Source organism: Eretmochelys imbricata, chromosome 5, assembly GCF_965152235.1.
Source record: "Eretmochelys imbricata isolate rEreImb1 chromosome 5, rEreImb1.hap1, whole genome shotgun sequence".
NCBI classification, from domain to species: domain Eukaryota; kingdom Metazoa; phylum Chordata; order Testudines; family Cheloniidae; genus Eretmochelys; species Eretmochelys imbricata.
This window is the reverse complement of record NC_135576.1, coordinates 49,408,093-49,414,640: the sequence shown is the minus strand read 5'-3', so window position 1 is coordinate 49,414,640 and position 6,548 is coordinate 49,408,093. Positions and strand designations below refer to the sequence as shown.

At 45.5% G+C, this 6,548-nt stretch overlaps 1 long non-coding RNA gene across 1 annotated transcript; it reads left to right on the top strand.

Moving 5' to 3' along the window:
• Window positions 1–1,909: 1,909 nt before the first annotated feature.
• LOC144264558 (uncharacterized) lies at window positions 1,910–4,418 on the top strand. The gene is made up of 2 exons (XR_013346068.1): window positions 1,910–2,142; window positions 4,199–4,418. It is a non-coding gene; the product is annotated as an uncharacterized LOC144264558 (long non-coding RNA).
• The last annotated feature ends 2,130 nt before the right edge of the window (window positions 4,419–6,548 follow it).

The following is a 6,548-nucleotide window of genomic DNA, read 5'->3' as shown; positions in this document are numbered from 1 at the left end:
GATATAGGAGCCAGAGAAGACATTCAGAGAGATGACTTACATGGTGTGAGCAGGCAGCGAGGGAAATTATTTTAGCTTCTGCAGAACTGTAGAGAGGTGGCACAGGAATTGTGAAGGCCAGTGCATTTTAGTAGTAGGCAAACAGGAAGAGTCATATTCATGAGAGGTTTCAGAGTAGCAGCCGTGTTAGTCTGTATTCGCAACAAGAAAAGGAGGACTTGTGGCACCTTAGAGACTAACCAATTTATTTGAGCATAAGCTTTCATGAGCTACAGCTCACTTCATCGGATGCATTCAGCGGAAAATACCTTTTTTTCCTTCACTTCAGCAGGTGGGTATTGTAGTTGTAAGAATGCTTGATAGAAATCTGGTAGGTGTTTGTCTCTGTCTGAGGGGTTGGAGCAAATGCGGTTGTATCGCAGAACTTGGCTGTAGACAACGGATCCTGTGGTGTGGTCTGGATGAAAGCTGGAGGCATGTAGGTAGGAATAGCGGTCAGTAGGTCAGTATTTTCCACTGAATGCATCCGATGAAGTGAGCTGTAGCTCACAAAAGCTTATGCTCAAATAAATTTGTTAGTCTCTAAGGCGCCACATGTACTCCTTTTCTTTTTATATTCATAAGAGGAAGTTGAAAAAGAACCAGCAGGATTCAGTGACTGCTTGGATGTCTGGTGAGAAAACGAGAGAAGAGCTGAGAAAAAAAAAAACACAGGGAGGCTGAAGGGGTGCAGATTGATCATTATCAAGTGCTATAAACCAGCTAAGTGTTGTAATCATTTCCCTCTTAGGAGCAGGTCCAGATGTGGGAGGAATCTACATTTCCCCAGCCACCCATCCCGTCACCAGAGGGAGACACTTACAACTAGAGCTGGGTGACATTTTTCATCGCCACAATGAAACATTTTGATTTCTTGATTCTGAACGGCCTCCTTTGGAAAGTCGCTTCCACTTTATTTGTAAGCGGTTTAAAACGACTCACAACAGGAAGTGTTCGGGGTAGAACGAAACATTTTGCTCCCCCACAAACAATTCGTTTTTCTTTTCCCCTTTGTACTTTTTAATTTGCAGAAAAATCTTCCTTTTCAGATCGACTTGAAACCATTTCTTTAACTTGCCGCCCGCCGGGAAACTGAAGGATCAAGGTTATTCGCCCAACTCGCCCTAGGACACGAGTCCCTCCCCAATCCTGGCAACGTCTCGGGTCTCCCCTCTGATACTGCCCAAGCTGTAAATGCACCTCGTGCTTTCCCCCCTGGGGGGAGAGCCTGCACCCCTCGAGAGCCGGGTGGTGCCCAGTTTCTGATCCCTGGGGACCGGGCACGCAGCCCTGCTCTGCACAGCCCCGGGCGGGTCAGACCGCGCGCTGCGCCCCCGTATCGTGGTTCCCTCTCCTCCCGCGGGGCAGCTGCCCGAGCTCAGCCCTGGCCGTGGACGCTGCTGCAGCCGCTGCTTCCCCAGGGCGCCCCGCTCCCTCTCCGGCCCTGGCCACCGCCCCGCTGCCCTGCAGATAGCCTCGGTGCCCTTCCACGGGTGAGCGTGGCGGCGAACCCCCGCAGGGCTTTCACCCCAGCCCCCGCCCCCCGGCTAGCTGCAGCGCTGGGGGCAGGAGGTAGCGCGGCCAAGCGTCCCAGCTGGTCACACCGAACAGCTGCTGCGCCCAGTTTCCTTGCAGCCGGGGGGCCGCCGCCATTTCCCCTCCCGCCGTCCCTCAGCCACTCCTGTGCCTCTCCGCACAGCTCCGCCCCCCTGACGCGGGCCTGCCCGGCGAGCGCATTGGCTGAGCCCCGGCCCGGGGGCGGGCCCCAGCAGAGCTCCGCCCGGAGCAGCGGGGCTAGTGGTTGATCTTCAAGGCAGAGTGGGGGTGAGAGAGGAGGAGCCGGAGGCTGCAGGGAGGGGGTTACTGGAGATCTCACAGTCAGGCTAAAGCTAGGGCAATTACATGGTTTATGGGCAGGGCTATGTATGGTGTGAGACCGTGTTTGACTGATGACACTGCAAAAACAGCCCGGTCAGGGGACCCGGTTACATCATCCCCTTCCCCGCCCCCAATGGTTTGTATTACAGAAATAACACTCCTCTCCTGAAAGAGCTTTACGTCTTCAAAGTGCTGTATTAACTATCATCAGTCATGACACCACAGGTATGTAAGCAAGTATTATTAGCCCCATTTTACAGAGGTGAAATTTAGGCCTTGTCTAAACTGGGGATTACCCCTTTTATGTAGCTGCAGTGATTCAACCTGTGTGTAAACAAGTAGAATGAGTTATTATAATCTACTCTTTACATCAGTGCCCTTTATCCTGGTGTCAAACTAGGGGTAAACTGCACCTGTGCAATACTATGGCTTACAGTGGCTCTGTGTCTACCAGTGGCTGTAACTAGGGCTAAATTCCAGTGCAGACAAGGACAAAAAGGCCAGTTTTTCAAAAGTGTCCACTAATTTTCAGTGCCTCTGGGAAGATCACAAGTGACAGGATAGTTCAATCTCCATCCTCATTCACTCTCTGACCTCTCTGCTCAGACTATCATCAGTGTGTGAATTACAGCCAGTTGGGAAGATGGATTTTAGCATGTGGGCACCTGTGCCCTGGGAACTGCCCTGGGAAGACTTTGCTAGGTAAAATAATAGCAACAGGCCTACATCTACAACTTCAAAGGTCACTCAGTGATTTTAGGTCCCTCAGCTTTTGGCACCTCATCTTGAGACACCTTTAAGGGGCCAGATTTTCAGCAAGTGCTGAGCACCTGTTCTCTGAAAACTGAGATGTCAAAAATTGTCACCTTTGGAAAATTAGGTGATGAAAAAAAATTATCTGATACCTAGGAAGTTCATCTTTTTTACCCCCTCTAACATATAGTGTATTTGATACATTTAATCTCCACTTTTTTATAAATCCATCTCATTACACCTGCAGCATGAAGACTTTTAGAGAGTAGATCTGAAGGGCTGTTCTGTTTACAGACAGTGTCTAAAAGCATTATTCCCTACCATGATCACTTGTGCTTCTACTTTAGGAGGGAGTGTCGCATGCATTCCCATTTGCTGGAGCTGCACCTTGGCCATATAGATTGAGCTAGATTTTCCCCTGATGGTTCTCTTTGAAATGTGTTGTTTTAATTTATGGAGTAGCAAAAGTGTGCTGGATTCTTTGTAAACAGGACATGGAGTGGAATTTTCAAAGGTACCTGAAGGTGGACTCCATGACGGTACTACATCCTGTTTTTAGGCACCACAGAAATCTACAAAATTCCTGCTTGACTGCTGCCTAACCCTTTAGGTGCCTAAACTCACTTGGCATTTATGTTTTTTCCTCAGGCATGCACACTGCAGCCTTGACTTAGGCACTTAAGCATGTACACTACTGCCTCACGATAGACATCCAGTCACCTATCTCCTACCTAAGCCCCAAAGTGATTGACTGTTTAGGAAAGATAGACATTCAACTGCCCAAGTCATGTACGGGAGCCTGATCCGATAGCCACCTTCCCCTGCACCCCCTTGAGGCTGTTTTGTTTCAGCTCCCACATGCAACTTAGGCAGTTGAGCACCTATCTTCCCCCAGTTCATGGCTCACTAGCAGAGCTAGGTGCTGCTGTGCAGCCCGGATTTAGGTGTACAATCTGCGAGAGGGCAAGACTTAGCACACTCTCCTCTGGTCAATGTCTCCTACTGGCTATTTTAGGTGGTTCCCCCACAAAAAGTGGGCTTTGTGGATCACAGTCTAAGGTGCCTATCTCTCTCCATCGATTGTATAGGGAGTCTACGCACCTAACTGAGGCTTTGTGGATTGCAGGGGTATTTGTGTGATTTTCTAGGCATCCAAAAGTCAGGCTCCATGACACTCTGCATTGCAACGCCTAACACCCTTAATAGATCTCACCCTACATGCCTTAGGATCATAAGTCCCTCATCCAAGGATATCTTCTAGTCTGAGTAGATATAGGAAAAACAACATGGAATGTGAACACAGATCAACTGCCCCCCCTTCCTCACTTCAAGACTAGTTTGCTTTTTAAAGCACATGGACAGCTTTCCTTCTCAGCATTGCTACCACTTGAGATGTTTCTTGTCACTGCTTTTTTGGTTTGTTTGTTTCTATCTGTGTTGTAGCATTGAGTATGCTTGATTTCACCCACATGCTGCTATTTTTTTTAAGCCAGCCATTATTTTTACCCTTCTGTTCCCATCTCTGTAGTGTGAAGAGCAAACCCATGGACCTGGTACGGATGTAGTCTCTTTACTTCACTTGTGTGTCTATTCAATAAACTGGAATTTCAAGGTCATGTTCTGACTTCTCCTGTATCACTGCAAACAAGATGGTCATAAAGATCTTTCCAAGGGAGAGCTTTAAAAAGAAATTAAACATCTTTTTGCAAAGCATCCTAATTAAAACACACAAAAGTCTTGGCAATCTTCATGTTAGTTAATATGTCATCTTCCTATCTCTTAAACCCAATAATCTGCAAACCACCACTGCTGTTTTAAAGATATATATCTACTATAATTTATGTCAACTTAGATCACAAATCCTTTTTTTTTTTAACAATATTTGGCAGCCTACTGACTCCGGAAACTAGACTGTTTTACATTAGTCAGCAGTACATTTAAATCATTCCTACAAAATGATTTACTGTGGTTTACAAATTCTTATATGGCATTTCCAGTTAATGATTAGGCAAAGTAATATATCACCAAAATGATTGGGCACATATGTATTTTACTTACACGGTTCTAACTCTGTATATTTTGGAGGGTTTTTAAAAAAATTATTATCATTATTCTTTTTCCAGTTGAAAAAACAGAGAATTCAGAGAAAAGGGCAGAAGACCCAGTCTCTCCACTCTATCTTTTCAGAGTATTGCCTGACACACTAGGATTTTCTTTTGTATGATGTGCACTCCATTAGTAAACTCTGTAGGATGGCTAGATCTGTATAGACAAGCATTGGCAGGGGTCAGGGATACACAGTATTTCTGCACTTTACTAAGTTTGGGATACATTAAAAGGCATGTTGGAGAAGATCAATGCTTGCCCATTTTTCAACTAATGGTGAATGATCTGCTGGTAAAGGAAGAACATTCAGTGTTGGATCCAAGGCTGATGATGTTGACTATCCCTCCAGAAGATGACAACTCCTTCTCACAGACAGTTATGTATGCTCCTAAGTAATTTGATGTGCCACATGTCAAAGGAAATAAGAAATGTCCTAACTCTACCGAATTAATGGGATTTGGAAGTTTCCCAGTCTGAACACCGATGAAGAAGTGGTTTATGGACAAGACGAGACTTCACTATACAGTGGCGTAAAATAAATTGTTTATTTTATTGTACTCACTGTGGGCCTGGTCCTGCAAACACTTAAGTATATAAGTAACTTTAGACGTGTGAATAGCCCCCTAAAAATCAATGGGACTACTCCCATGTATAAAGTTACTCATGTGCGTAATTATTTGCAGGATTGGGACCTGTGGCCCTCATCCTGTGGCTTGTTGCACACCAGAAGACTCCTGCATCTGTGCAGAGGCCTAGTGATTTCATTGGGGCTCTGTATGGATCCATCCATGTTATTCTCCTTGAAGAAGCTGGGCCAATATTTGTAAAAGTAGAAGTCCTGCCAGATGCAGTGGGAAGATGGAGGATACTCTTGTGTGTTCAATTCAGTAAAGAAATACAACAGTAGTAATATTTTTCACTAGTACAGCGCCTTTCCATCTCCAATCTCAAATGACTTATGAATAACAGGTATCTCAGCATCCTGTGAGGCAGGGAATTACTGTACATGTAAAATGCACTTTTCTTTTGCTCCAGGCACATAGACAATATAAAAGCAGCTGCAAAAAATGACAGAAGTAATCAATATTAATGGTTAATTCTTCCTCACTCAACCAGGCTATCATACCCTTTCGTGTACCAAATCCTCTTACCACCTTGGAGAACAGACAGGCCTTGTAGATTCCCCTAAAGGTTAACAGATTTGGAACCTGTCAGACCACAGGGGAAGTGAGTTCCAGCATCAAGTGCCCCTCATAGAAAATGCCATCTCTTTCCACTTAAAAACAGGGGGCTGTTAGCATGTGCCTTGGCTGAGCTTAACTGCCAAGATCTCACATAAGGTGAGAGGTAGTTATTAAGCCAAGAAGATATCAAACCATTTACAGCTTTCATTTATAGGCCAAGACAAATACTTTGAATTGCTCCTGGGAATGAATTGGATCAGCTACTGCTCATCACAGTGTGCAGGTGTGATGGTTTTCCAGCGAGAAGCACAGCTAAGTTGGTGATGTTTAGGTGTAGCCCCATAACGTGAGCACTGCAGTCATCCACTGTTGGAGTGAACAAGGAATGGATAACTATAGAGTTGTCTGCATCTGTAAGAAAAGGTCACAACATCTCAAGCAAGATGGGTTGTCAAAGCCACAAAGGTTATGTCACTTGCCCAAGCTCACACAGCAAGAGAATGGTGGCGTCCTAGTCACCTGCTCTAATCATTAGACCCATTGGCTCTCTGTTTCCAGAAAGATGAGATCCAACTAAAGTTTTTCACA